Source organism: Canis lupus, chromosome 4, assembly GCF_003254725.2.
Source record: "Canis lupus dingo isolate Sandy chromosome 4, ASM325472v2, whole genome shotgun sequence".
In the NCBI taxonomy this organism is placed as follows: Eukaryota; Metazoa; Chordata; class Mammalia; order Carnivora; family Canidae; genus Canis; species Canis lupus.
In genome coordinates, this window is record NC_064246.1 from 79614647 (window position 1) to 79630263 (window position 15617).

At 37.5% G+C, this 15617-nt stretch overlaps 1 protein-coding gene across 2 annotated transcripts in view; it reads left to right on the top strand.

Moving 5' to 3' along the window:
* Positions 1-4871: 4871 nt before the first annotated feature.
* The window catches only part of CDH9 (cadherin 9), a 130213-nt gene continuing 119467 nt past the window's right edge, over positions 4872-15617 (top strand). Inside the window, exon 1 of one of the 2 annotated variants that reach the window (XM_025436371.3) lies at positions 4872-5034. The gene's annotated coding sequence lies outside the window, so the exon portion shown is untranslated. Of the gene's footprint in view, positions 5035-5069; positions 5204-15617 lie in introns of those variants that run through there. The other variant, XM_049109410.1, reaches the window with a different exon arrangement.

Consider the following 15617-nt stretch of genomic DNA (forward strand, 5'->3'; position numbering starts at 1 on the left):
CTGATGAGTTGCGGGGAGATCTCAAAGTACAGAATGACGAGAATCATGTTGATGAGAAACGGCTGGGGCGTGCCATGAGTGGCAATGTGAGCAATGACTGGAGTACTATTGATGGCTTGTTAGGGGAAGAGGGAATAATTTATCAATTTTGCTCCATTCCTGATTATAGCTTAATCTTCAAGTTGTAGAAGCAAATTCTTGGTTTAGAGGTCTGGAGGGGTTATTATTCATAATAGTGGTATGCAAAAGATGTTGTACAAAGACGTGAACCAGGAAGGGATGAGCAGCTCTTATCAGGGAGCAGATGTTCATTTTAAATTCAAGGGTGGTCCTATGAGTGGTGTCCCAGCACAAAGATCTTCTCGCAGTTGTCTCAGTGCAAAACCATGTCTTTATGGTCCTCTCTGCACACTGTAGGGCCAACTGTATGCTCAACAACTCACTTGAGTATAAAGTCTACTTTATTCATTGATTCAGCCTTTTTAGTTTCCACCTCAGTGCCAGATAAACTAGCATTGTGACTACTTTATTTTTTTTTTCAATGTTTCTCAACAACGTGTTAAGTCATTAAAATACCAAAAGAAAACAATTGGAGTGGTGTCTGGGGCAGGGTAAATAGATCTGGTACCAATTCTCAGGTGGAATCAGGGAGGTTCACCACACGGACACGTAATTTTGGGGACACCAGTTGGTTGTCCTAAAATTCTGACTTAATTCTGACATGATCCATCTGAGGCTTGCATCATAGTCCACAAGTCAAGGATTCAGTTCCACGAGACTGCCTCCCTCCTCCCCTACTCCTTTCAGATGTAAATTACAAGTTCAGATTGTGACTTTTAATGCTGACCTAGTGGCTACAAATCAGAGGTTCCCACAGGTCCCGCCTTAGGTTCAATTAATTTGCCAGAGGGGCTCATAGAACTCGGACAAACATCTTACTTACTAGATCACCAGTTTATTATAAAAGGATATAATTCAGGAAGAGCCATATGGAAGAGATGCGTAAGGCACAGAACCCATGACCTGTCCCAAAGTGCCACTCTCCCAAATCCCCAGATGTTCACTAACCCAGAAGCTCTCTGAACCCTGTCTTTTTCGATTTTGCCTTATTTACATCGGCATGATTGATTAAATCATTGCTCTTTGGCGATTGGTTCAATCTCCATCCCTTTTCCTCTCCCCAGAAATCAGGGCTGTGGGACTAAAAGTTCTCACCTTCTAATCACAAGGTTGTTCTCCTGGCAACCAGCCTCCATCCAAAAGTCACTTCTTTAACATGACAAAAGGCAACTTAATGCTCTCATCAGTTAGGAATTTTCAAAAAGGTTTTAGGAGCTCAGTGCCATTTACCCGAATGAAGACTAAATGCTTATTTTTTATCATGACTCACAAGGATAAGTAGTTATTTTGAACATTATTAAATAGACGGCATCCTCAAGTATGGAGATGCATTATAGTCAAAGAAAAAGAAAAGAGAAAAATTCAAAGACCTGTGTTTTGTTTGGTTTATGATGCGGTGCTCCTTTTGCTGCTGGGTGAACTGGGGAGACTCTGGGCCCTGAGTTCTCAAACCAGCCCATCCCCAGGATGTCACCAGGGACTCTTGCTGTCATCAAGAGAAAAAATTCAAGGGCAGACACCACACAGAGGATGAACACCACGTGCAGGAAAGTTTATTAAAACAAAAGTACACTCTTCAGACGTGAGAGCTTGTGAGCTTGAGAGAGACAGAGACACAGAGACACAGAGAGAGCTGCACACCTGAAAACTAGCTTTTCAGCTTTCTTTTAACCATAGTTGGGAACAAGGGGTTGAATATTCATTACTAGAGATCAGGATTCCTTGGAAGCAGGGGTGCCATACTTTTGCTTCCTTGTTTGGTCAGGGGTCTCCAGTCTGTTTCCTGGGCCTGTCTGGTTTGATGCCACTTCTCCTGTCATCGTGGCATCGCTTTGAGTGCTGTGGGGACAGGCCTGTGACGTTCCCGAGAGCTGGCCAGGACTTGCTCTTTGCTGGTCTCTTTAGCTGCCTGCCCTCACACATTCAGGGTACCACGTGATGAAGAAAAGTTAACTCATGCTAAAAGAATTTTAGGAAGAATAGTTCAAATAATACTTACATTCACTATTAATGACTTTGGTGTCTGAATACACCAGACGAGAAAATACACTCCTGCCACTGTAAATAATAAGGATGATTAATATTTTTGGGTAGACCTGTTGGCTAGATATTCGTAAACATTATTCTAAGAATTAAAACCTGCTTTATACAATACAGAATTCTACTTATATATGAAAACATACAAGTAGTTATAAATACGATATAAAAGGATTTTTAAAAATCCCAAGGTTTAGGTCTTCTGTTTTCATTTTTTTCTTTTAAGATTTTATTTATTTATTCATGAGAGAAAGAGAGAGGCAAAGACACAGGCAGAGGGAGAAGCAGGCTCCATGCAGGGAGCCCGACGTGGGACTGGATCCTGGGACTGGATCCTAGGACTGGATCCTGGGACTCCAGGATCATGTCCTGGGCCAAAGGCAGGCGCTAAACCACTGAGCCACCCAGGGATCCCCTGGCCTCCTGTTTTCAAATGCTCCATAATCACTAGGACAAAGAGGCGGCTGAAACATTCTTGATAGAATAACCATTTTTTATGTGGTGACACTCTCCCCTGCTCTTTTTCTAGGTGTAGTAAAAGTAACTTCCAACCAGGTAATAATAGAATGCCTCATGGGGTTGTAGATTTTACACAAAGTAGTTTTTTTTCCCCCCTTACAGTTGGGTTTCAGTGGGAAATGAAATGTATTCAACTTTAGGGATGTAAAGGTTTTACTTGTGAATATTTACCTTACACTATGATAAAGTATTTTGTTTGGTTTCTTTTCCCACTTTACATAATGTGCTTTATCTCAGCATTAGCAAGAAGACTTCCAGAATATACACTTTCATTTAACCGAACAGGCAGACTTGCAAGAAATGAGTAGAAAAGGGCGTGTAAATTTTATATTAAATTTCTTGGCCTCCGGAAAACACACTTGGGCTCCATGAAGAATTCACTAAGCTGTTCTCAACCAGTTGGATCCATCTAGACTTGGACAATATGCATAAAGCTTTCACTCTGCTTCCTGTCCCTTCATTTGTAGATGAGCTAAATGAAGTCCCTTTTGTTGCCCATTTCCTACACTTGGAATTCACAATTATTTAAAAACCACATACTCTGAGTTCAGTTACCACACATCAGTAGTGCCATATTTTATTTGGGGGTTTGTAAAACTGGATTTTCTAACTATTTGCTTTCTCTTTTAAGAAATGAACTTCCATGTTTCTCATGCCACACACAGGCAGCTCTATTATCTATACTTCAGGATAAATGTCACCACTGGGGGAAGGGGGGAGGTGGCAATTTTATTTTGATTTTCTATTGTCAGTTTTCCTTTGAAGCATCAAATAGGATATTGATATTTTTTTTTGGCACTTAAGCTATTTACTTACTGCGACTTAACGAGCCGTTATAAAGTGAGCCATAGTCCCACCGTGCATTTCATACAACTATTACTAGAACTTCTTTTCAGAAGGATTTATCTACTAATCAATACCCTTCTTATTGTGCCATTTCCAGAAGTACTAAAGAGACTTCTCTCCTGAAACAGGGTTTGCCTCCCTTGTGCTTTACTCTGCCTCCCACAGTTGTTCAGTGCACAGCAGCGGATCTAACAGGTGCACCACCTAGTAGCTCTTGTGATGTGGCCATGGGCCCAATTACCTGGGGGCCTTCCCCGGGGGAGGTGAAAACCCCTCGACTGCATATAATCAAATAAAAAGCAGTGCTGCAGACACTGGAGATTATGCTCGAAATCATTCCCTTTCTTACACAGCACGTGGCAGTTCGTCACTCCCTAGATAATTCTAAACGACTGCTTTGGAAAGATTATTTCAGTTTATAAACTCGGGTACAAATTCCTCATTACCAGGGCTGCATGGGATCTGGACTCTGTCTCTTCATTTTCTTCGAGTCGGAATGTTGGTACTGAATTGAAATGGGCAGTGGTGAATTCTGCGGGGACGGCCCCCAGATTTCCTTGGAGCCACAGCGTGTGCATGTGGTGCATACTCTCTGCGGTGACCGCCTCCAGGGGCAAAAGGATGAGCCGGGCGGCTGCACCGACCCCAAAGCCCTGGGTTGTCCTCCCCCGTGGGGGGTCTTTGACCGAGCCCGCCTCTCCCATCCCTCCCACCTCATTCGCTTGCAAATCACCGCGTCCTGCCCCCCAGCACCCCTAGCACCCCCAGCATCCCAGCCCCTCCAAACCCCCAGCCCCCCAGCATCCCAGCCCCTCCAAACCCCCGGCCCCCCAGCACCCCCACCCCCCTAATATCCCCAGCCCCTCCAAACCCCCGGTCCTCCAGCACCCCCAGCATCCCAGCCCCCTAGCATCCCCAGCCCCCCGACCCTCCACCCCCCAGCCCCTCCAACCCCCCCGGCCCCCCAGCATCCTCAGCATCCCAGCACCTCCAACCCCCCGGCCCCCCAGTCCCCTAGCACCCCAGCTTGCGGCCCCTCCAATCTCCTGACCCCCCCCGCCCCCCAGCACCCCGCTCCCCAGCACCCCCAGCATCCCAGCATCCCAGCACCTCCAACCCCCCGGCCCCCCAGCCCCCTAGCACCCCCAGCCCCCCAGCACCCCCAGCCCCCGGCCCCTCCAAACTCCTGACCCCCCGACCCCTAGGCCCCCAGGCCCCCGCCCCCCAGCACCCCCAGCCCCGGGGCCCGCAGCGCCCCAGCGCCTCTTCCTACCACAGGGCGCCTCTTATTAATCAGAAACGCTGAATGCAAACCAATCAGACGGAGACTTTCCTGGCTCCAGCTTCCTGCCTGCCTGAGTTAAAAGTGATGCTGGGGAGGGAGGCACCCTGAGATGCACGGAGCTTCAGCTGTGAAGATGCTATAAAAAGAGAAGAGTAGGAATGAGACAGAAGCGACACCGGAATTGCCAGAGCTGAGCTGGGCTCAACTCAGTTCCGCTGCCAAACAAGGTAAATGCTCCTCACTTCACCTGACAGGAGAAGCTATTCAGGGTTTGCTTTCTTGTAATGAAGCAGTGCCAGTCCTGCTTTTCTCCCGGTTTGCTTTATTTTGCGCTCTCTGTCTCTGTCTCTGTGTCTGTCCCTCTCGCTCCTTCCCTCATCATCTGTTTGGAGGCAGGTAAGAATACATTTTGTAGTATTTGAATGAGATAGTAAGATGCTCGGTGAGAAAACTTGCAGTGTTTGCTTCATATTTTACTTTCACCAGAGCTCTTTTCATAGTGCTCAAATTGGCATCTGGAGCATTTTTATCTAAAAACAAACAAACAAACAAACAAACCCAACAACTTTGCATTGTGTTAGTTGATTTGGGGGGTGTTGAATTACATATTAATGTGTCCCTGCATACTATTATTACATTAATTCAAATGGATGCCTGGTTTTCTCATAACTTTTGTTTACAAAATTTGAGTCGGAACTGTCAAAAATAAAGGCGTTTTTATTCATAATTTCATAAGAAGTGATTTCTTTATTTTTAATATTAAAATAAGACAATCTACAAAGAGTATGAATAACACATGTACAGATGGACATAGGCTGTCAAGGTTAGGGTGCTCACGCTACCCAGCAAAGATTTCTTCACATATTTGTGATTCTTACTCAAGTCAACATTCTGACTGTGTACCTCTGTTGGCTATAATTGCTCTCCATTATCACAGGCAAAGGTATCTTAATGTCGTAAAGACTGGATGAAAACCACAGGAGGGAGAGCTTCAAAGGCAAAACTGACATTTTTTTTTTTTTGAAATGATATGGAAAAAGCAATGATTTCATGGAGCACTGTTTTATTTTTCTTTGCCTACTCAATGTAGCCATTCACATCAATTACATTTTTAAGCACACTAAGCTCAAAAAAGGCATGATGAATTTGAACTACAAGATTGTCAGTATGCTGTAGTATTTACATTTAGATACTGTTAACAGCGTGTGTTCTGGGAACCTAGTTTGAATACCAAAGGTGCACTAAAGGAAAAGTGATTACCTGTAGTAGCTAAGTTCTCATTTATTTGTGTGATCAACTTTTGATGAGAATGGAGGGGACTATAGATTTGAGGAGACACTGGAGGTCTTTTCTGAGGATTTTTTTTTCTTTTTTTTTTTTAATTTTTTTTCTTTTCTGAGGATTTGATGTCACTTAATATTTTGTGTTATAGATCTAGGAGATTACTAATACAGATTTTTTTTCACAATGTTTTTGTAATCTGTGCAGCAAAAAGAAAATGATTTTGTGACAGCAAAAAGTGGTAACTTTTGCATGACAGGAGGAAATCTTCATTTGGCTCTTGATCTATGGAATTAGAAGAGTTACCCATCTTCAGTCCTAGCTAACTAAGAATGAATTTGATCATTTGCTCCTCTCAACTTGAAATGTGTTTAACATCTACTGTATTCAATGGAGGACAAATCCTATTTTCAGTGTCAGACACTGCTTCATTGCCTAGGCAATGCTATGCCACATGTAGAATACATTTGTGTAACTATGAATCTGGTCAATCCAGGTTTGAATGGTAAATCTTTTAAGAGATCAAGAAAATGAAATAACATGCTATTTCAGCATATAACAGCAGAGAACTTAGACATAACATGAAGCACACATTTGTGGTCTTGTCCTCAGATTATGAATTCACCTGAAGTTTTCTCAAAGAAAGAGTACAAAATAATTATATGCCCTCAATAGATGTATGCTGAGGTGCTAAACTACTGTCGGATCTGTATTTGTTTGTTTTGAAAAATTAGAAAATGTAAGGTTAAGTGCATGGTATGAGCAAATCTAATTCTGGAAATAATGATTAGAAAAATGCTTTAGAGGAAGCAGGTAGTAGTACCAATTTAAAAGTAATTCACTAACTTCAAGTCAAATAGATTTGGTAAGACTGTGTAAAGCAAGTTGTGTAAGGTCATATTTTCTGAGATTAAAAATATGATTTTTCCCTTTATTCCATCATTTAAAAGTGATAGCTTTTAAACAATTTTGAAATGCTCTGCATAATTATTCACCATTATTGTATTCATTGCATATTTGAAGTAAGAATGTCTAATGCCACTGCTTATGTGTAACAAGATCACAATATCAAAGTTACCTTTGCAATTAGGTTTTGAAATGTTGTGTTGTTTGACTTGATAAACTGTAGTTGGATCAGAAGCCCTTCTGAATGTCACCTTCCACGGAAAGATTTCATTTGGTATTTTCCTGCAACCACTGTATATACAAAGTTTAGCCAGTAGAGTGTCCCTTCTATGGTGCATTTGCCAAATGGTATTTAAAAAGCAATAACTCGAGATTTTTTTTCCCCACTGGTTTACCTCTCTTTAGATAGTAGTAGTGCTTTGAAGCAGATACGCATTTTCTACAATATTTGCACAACGTATAGGTAGAGTTAATCAGAATGCTTTGGACAATGCTTCAAATTATATAGCATAAAATATAGGAGCAATATGGCAATTTCTTGTATGCAAGAAAGTATAAATTTAGTTGAAAGTTAATTTAAAGAATACATGTGACTGTGTCATGAATAAACATTGGCTGTAATTTGTTCTTATGAAAGTGAACAGCCTAGACAGATAATTACTTAGCATTAATACAGATGCCTCAATGTAATGGATCATTAGTTTGCTATATTCTTTAAGACTAGTTTTGTTCCCTCAAATGAAAATTTAAATCTAAAGTATAAATAAATCTAACATTTGAAAAAACAGAGTGTGATACTTTACAAAATGTCCAATGTGATATTTTAAATATTTATACTCATGACTTAAAGTATATATATATATATATATCCTATTATATTTATATTCCATAATACATATAATATCAAATCAATGGCAATATTAACTGTAGAGTAGTTTGGCTTATTGTGAGGTGTTTTATTATCAAATTGGGTATTTTACTTCTTAAATTATCTACCTAATTGAAATTAAGCTTTCTTTTTTAAAGTTTTTACTTAAGCTTTCTTGAGAAAGAAGACAGCATGTAAAATAGACCAAAAAGACATTGGTTTTCATTAGCTTTGTCTTTACCTGATGCTAATTTATAATCATTTTCATTGAAGAACATAAGACCTGTTTCCCAAGAGTACGCAATTTTGTTCATTGTCTCTTGCATATTTGTTTTCAAAAATCAGTTGTGTCTTAAAATATATTCAAGAAAAGTTTCTTAATACTCATGGCATTATCTTATTTAGGTGCTTAAATAAAATTCTAGAACTTTAGAAAAGGGATTTTAACCACCTTCAACTCTGATGTTACATGAGTAAATGGAGGTTTAGAAAGATGAGGTTATATATCCAAAGCCGTCAAATTGCATATGAAAAATTGGCAACGTTACATGAAAATATATAATGTTGAATCATGAAAATCATATTAGGTGTACAAACACACACACACACACACACACACACACACACACACACACACACAGTGGTTAACTGAAAATGTCTCCTGGATTGTTTTAAACATTCTGAAAAAGTTTTTTCTCTTATAAGTCTTTTCGAATTCCTCATCCTGGAACCACCATTATGCTTATCATTAAAATATGGTAGGAAATGCACAGTGAGTAGAGTGTCTTTATACACTTATACATTTCCATAGCAGTCCTAATATGTTAATGCACTTATCCCTAAATTTAGCACTAGTAAGAGATGGTCTTATAGCCACATTAAGAATGCAAAGTGCCTGAATAAAAGCACGGTCTCTGGAGCCTACCCAAGACATTTTATATTAGCACTACCAAGAAACACCTCCCAAAACATAAAAGTCATGATAATGGATCCTACTGCTTATGAAGGGAAAATTGAAACCTCATAAAGTGTTGTTTTTGTTGCTGTGTTTATGTGCGCATGTGTAGAAGAAAAAAGAGACAGAGAGACAGAGACAGAGAGAAGGGGGGAGACACACACACAGAGGGAAAAAGAGATTTATTTTTAAGAGGAAAGGTGGAGAAAAGGAAAAGACCTGTTAATTTCTTAAAATGACATTTAGGGCTTTATCTTTTTGTTCCTTTTCTGAGCTTTTGCATTACTTTGCCAAATTATAAATCAATTGCAGGAGAAATGAGTGCTCTTGTATTCCCTACGTCTCTTCAGGAACAAGATAAGTCTTGGTCTTTCGAATTAATCAATGAAACACCAGAGTGTATGATTGTTTCATAAGTACAAATGTAAAAGCTTGCTTTTCATATCACTTTTTGAGATTAGCCTTATAGTTGTGAAGAACATGGGTTTTTTCATTATATTTTTTTAACCTTAAACACTTATTCAGCTTCTAGTGGAAACAGCAGTGACTAATAGCTATTATTTGATTTTTGAGTTGAAAGATGAATGTGTTCCTAAATGTATTTAAGAAATATATACACCTGACAGAGTTTATATTAGAATATGCTAAGCTTACTATACTTTATTACTAATTAAGTATCCAATGCATGATGAACTTTTTCCCATAGTTACTGAAACCCAATCTTAGGAAAGTCATAATAAACAAGAAACAATATTCACCAGAAGCCAGTATAACAAGGGAGATGACAACACATATAACGATGTGTAGGCTGAGCAAATAAACACCAATAATCACTTCTTGGGACAAAAGACAGCATGTGAAATATTCCACTTTTAAAACTGGGACATCGAACCTGAAAGTTTGCAAAGGGAGTTTTCTTCCAGACACTCAAGTAACTTCTTCATCATCTATTTTTTTCTACTAAAGCAGGTTACTGTAAAAATTTAATGTAATCGCCAGGAATATTTAAGAAATATTCACTTCTGTGTGTTATAAGTACCTCAAAGCAAAGACTGTATCATAAATTCAAGAAATTCAGATCTCTTTTTCATTGTAATGGTAATTAATTCACAGGTGAAACACCTGAGGACACAAACTCACAGGTCAAATTACAAAGTAACATCTATACATCTGTATCTTCTTGTCTTTATATATATCTGCATCTATCTCTGTGTTCCCTTCCATAATTCTGTGTACCTGTATATTAGGTATCTCCATGGGCAGGTATGCTTATATGTTTATGTGTGTGTAGACTTAAAAATGTATGGAAAACAGAAAGGAGAAACAATTATTTCAATGTATAAATCAATTATAGTTTTAAGTTGTGAAAATGGTGTGACATCATACACTAAAAAGCTCTTTTGTCAAGCCATAAGAGATCTGATATAATGAAGAAGTGATAAAATAGCAATTATATATTTTTTTAATTTTAGAAAAAGTTAAATCAATTATAGTCCATGTGTTATGGTTGATTTGGATAAGTTTTTGAATAGGGAATATCATTTTTTAAAACTATAACCAGAAATAATTGTTCTCCATTGAATGTCCATAACTTTTGAAGACCTCATAAAATATAACCTCTACCCACTCTCATGATGTGAGGAAAAGTATTGCAAAGTCGGAATTATAATGCTATCTCAAATCATGTTGGTAAAAACTAGATTATTATTACTATGGGAAAATAAAGTCTTATTTTTCATTTTTTTTATATAAAACAAAGAAAGCACAGTTACATGGTAGATTTTTAAGGTATTTACTTGGCCAATTTTCCCTAGCTGAAGATTAGATCAATAAGCATTTTATACTTATTATGTAAAAATAATGTGTATAATAATATGTATTATTGGGTAAACTGCTTGCTTAATTGCAAAATTGCTTTATATTAAGAATGTAATACTAAGATTAAATATCATTTCTTTGTATCTAATAAGATATATGCAATACTTACCACAACAGTCAAGGATAAATGTTTGTATTACGGTCACTCTTTCTAGATTAATGTTATAACCTATTAGCTCATTATAAATCAACTGTATGCATGTACTGAACAGGGATTAGATTAGGTTTAACTATTAAAAGAGATAATATTTTTTCTTCTCCTCTAAATCTTGCCGGTTTATCAAGATGATGTGATATTTTACATAGATTCAATTCTGTCATGTTTTTTAACATAAGATTCAGATTTGTATTTCTGACAATACTTACTCTTCCAAATATTACATAATTAAGGCACTATTATAATAATATGTATAATTATGTATGCAAATTGTATTTGACTTTTATGCTTAGCTAGAATTGCAATCTCTGATACAATCATTAACAATGAAGAATGTTATCATACCTGCAATAAATATATTTTTCTTTATGATTAAAATTAATTTGGCCAGTTTGAAATAGCTAGTTTTATTATAAGTAAATACAAACTGAATGTCCATAATCAACATCCTTTTTTAATATTGTACTGTTAGTTTACACATTAAAGTGAAGACCTATCAGTACTGTCTATATCTACAGATTTATCTCTATAGTTACATAGAGATATAGATATGTATGACATGTCTCAACTGCACTACTTTGGACTTGAAACCCATGTCAAATTTCATTTTCAATAGCTAAATATGCATTGCTATTTAAATAAGAAGAAATTTCCAACTTTGGAAATATTTTGTGAGTTTAGAAATTAAGAGGAGAATTGTTCTGACAGAGCTAAAAAAACCTAAAGCTATATCAGGAAACTACTTGAAGCTGTAATTGGTTATATCCAAAGATGAATACCGAAACTGATAGAGATCAAATGATAGCATGGAGACTAGGAAGTGGTGGGATCCCATCACAGACTCAGTAGTAGAGTCACACAACAATCTGAATTTACTAATGGTGATGCCATCATGGATATCTGACATCTCCCCAGATCTATGCTACTTTTAGGGCTTGCTGCTTGACCAATGAAGCATTGCCTTTGGGATGACCACAACCTTTATTTAAATATGGGCATGGAGATTCTTCTCCATTATACCCAAGACTAAATTGTGTTTATGGAAGTCTTACACTGACATTGAGTTTTAAGTGTATTCAGGGAGGAACAAAATGTTACTTCAGAATAAAATTGTTACCTGTATGTGTATGTCTTGCATTTATTCCATTCACCATATTTATAAATTGTACTCTTCTCAAATTGTAAAAAAAAAAAAAAAAAAAAAAAAAATTAAGTAAACAACCCATAGAAAAGAATGTGAGGAAATTCTATCTGGAATGAAAACTTTATCCAGATTATGGGTTTGTACAAACACATCCCTATTTATAAACAATATTTTGTTGTATAAAATATGGGTCTGAAAGAAGATTTTAGAATATAAGTAACTTTAAATTATAAAACTCTATTCATATTCAATACAACAGCTTTCTCCCCATAAGAGATGTCTTATCAGCTAGCAGTGATATATATATAATTTATTAAAACTGTAATTTTAGATAATTCTTCTAGATGTAATTACTTGATGTTTTTATTATCTTTTATTCCTTGCATTTTGGCTTCTCCCATCTAGAACTCATATGACAACTGCTCTTCAATTCTCTCTATTACAAGAAAAATTTAAAAGTATTAACAAATCAATCTGCTACAAGTATATTTTCAACCAATTCAGCATATAGGAAAGTAAGCATATGTTAAGATTACAGAAGGGATTTTTAGTAGCCAGGATGTGATTTAGAAGTTCTAAGCATATGTATTAATGAAATATATCTAATGATATATTAATACGTATATAACTCTACATGTGCATATATGATACCCCAATATGTTACTCTTTGTAAAAGCTCATTGACATGTTATATGCTCAAAGTGTAACATGCATCTTCTCCTTCAAATATAATTATAATATGTGGGAAAAGATTTTACACCCATCTTTTTATCTTTTCTCTTACACTTTAACTTAAGCGTGCATTGTCCACTGCCTTCTACCAAACTGAGTACAAATTTATGGTGATTTGCAAAAAACAGTTTTTTTTTTCCACGCAATGAACTGTGATGATTTATTTCTCTTGCTGGTTTTAACTAACATGTGTTTTCTTACCTTTATTGCAACTTTAGCTTCTGTTTCTGCATTTACTGCTTTGCTTCTTTCCCCTTATCATTCATTATTCCCCACCCCCACTCCTCCTCCACTTCAAAAGACAATATATTATTTAAGTACAGTGCCTACCTTCCTTAACGTGGCTTGCCTTTTGGGGAGGTGCTTCAGTGAACTGTAACAGAAAGGTAGCTTTTCCAACATGAGAAACTCCTTAGATGTGGAGCTAATAAAAATCGGTCCACATATTCATGGATGATTTTAGACACTCTTCACCATTCCACCTCTTCCTTACTTTCACTTTTCTAATTGACTGGAAGTGGGTCTTGCAAGGAATGAAGTATTACCAAGATCACAATTCATTAAGAAGAGATGAATAGAACAAGGAGACTTAACTGCTTCTGACAAGAAGGTTTGACTGTAAGTCCGGGAATACAGCCCTGCATAAGGATTTTGGAAAATTATTGAGACAAATTGGGGCTTGAAAACCTAAGGCTATCCTTACATACTGAAGTTTCATAAGGCATGTGTGTGAAGAGACTAATTGGCAGATCGTTTTGGTATTGACTGCTTGGCCTCAGAAGTCTCAAAATTGATGCATATAAAACTTTTCACATTAAGAAGCTGATCTTTGCCCCGTTTCCCTGTAATAGAAGTGACAGTCCATCGTATAGTTTGCAGGCGTAGGTGGAAGCAATGCTTCTCATAACGTTAGTACAGTAATGTAGTATCCTAAGTATGGACAGCCTGTTCAGAGTCCTCTATGCACCTTTGCTCTTGTCTTTTAAACATCACTACCAGGAAAAAGGCCTTCAGATTATTTGCAATAATCAATCCATCCACTGGATGACTGTTTCATTTTCTTACCCTCAAATGTACTCATTATTGAATACCTGCTCAGTCCCCAGGCTCTGTGCTGGTAAAACATGTGCTGGGGAGACCCTCTCAGCCAAACCACTGTTGTTTCCAAATAACTTCACTCGTTAGAGATTCTCTTCTTGCCATACGTGACCAAATGTATCTGCTTGTAATTTCACTTTTTATTTTGTCTTAGCCTTGTCCACATAGCTTGGAATCTTTAATCCATCCCTATCTGATAGCATTAAACTCATCCAAAAAAACCCTCTGTCAATCCCATCCTTGCTATTCAAGTATAAATGTTCCTCATTACTTCAATTTTAAAATACGTAACATTTTATAGACTGCTCTACCATTCCCGTTACGCTGTGTGAAATGAACTCATTTGATACTGTCTCTAAAGTTGAAATAGAAAATCCTAATGTGAAAAAGGGAGCACAGAGTAGCTGGGACAAAACTCCCTTTTAAAAGCTACTTTTCGGGACATCGGGGTGGCTCCGTGGTTGAGTGCCTGCCTTTGGCTCAAGGTGTGATCCTGGATTCCCAGGTTCAAGTCCCACATCAGGCTCCTTGCATGCAGCCTGCTTCTCTGTCTGCCCTGTGTCTCTGCCTCTCTCATGAATAAATAAAATCTTTTAAAATAAAATAATAAAATAAAATAACAAAATAAAATAAAAGCTACTTTTCAAATTAATCAAAGACCATGTTTTTATCATACCTCCTCACTGATTCCATAAGACATACAGAGGAAAAAAAATTGTGATTTGTAGTTATTTCTTATAAGGTGTTTCCAAATCCTGAGGACATAACCCTTGTCATATTCTGCATTGGTTTATTCCTGTCTAGTCCCTGGCGTACTTTTCTTGTAAAAACCTTAGTATCTCTTTGCTGTATTTTTATAATAACCTTTTAATTGTTCACTTAGCCAACAATTTAACAATTGATGCATTCCACAAAGGATAATTGTGTAAATTAAGAATATGCTCAAGTAACCCCACCCCCAGCCCGTTACCCCTAGCCCATACCTCATCACATCTAGAAAAAAATCAATACTCCTTCAGCCTTGAATCCAAGTTCTTCAGCAGCTGGTTTACCTTACAATTTAACTTTTTCTGCTAAATTTAGTCTTAAAAATATGGTCACTAGCCTAAAGGTGCCCAAAGTTTAGGTCTCAAATGACTTAAACTATCCTGAATCTTTATAGGAACATTATGTTTATGATTTTTTAAAAGATTTTATTTATTCATTCATGAGAAACAGAGAGAGAGAGAGAGAGAGGCAGAGACACAGGTGGAGGGAGAAGCAGGCTCCATGCAGGGAGCCGGACTTGGGACTCCATCCTGGGTCCCCAGGATCACACACCCTGGGCCTGAAGGCGGTGCTAAACCGCTGAGCCACACAGGTTGCCCTATGTTTTTTATTTAATGTGAGTTCTTTGGAAAAAAAAAAAAAAAGTCTAAAGCTTTCATGATATTCATGGAATTTACATATCACCCCCAAAAAGATATTGAGTGCTTGAGTACATGAATTAAAATATCAATATTTAACAATACTACTTTTCTGGAATAAGAGTAAAAATGCAGGAGGCTGGTGATGTCAGTAGACACGCAGCTTCTTCCCACCTCCATTTACTTGTTCTGTTTTGTTGGTAGGTTACCTTCATTTTTGGGTGCAAATTGTTTCATAAACAAAATGCAATAAACAAAAAGTTTAAATAGGTAATATTTTATGGCTGGAAGGAGCAAGCAGAGTCCTGGGGTCAGACATCCAAACTATATGAGTTTGAGAAAGTCTTTTAATGCCTTAGAGCTCTAGGAGCTTCCGGTGTTAAGA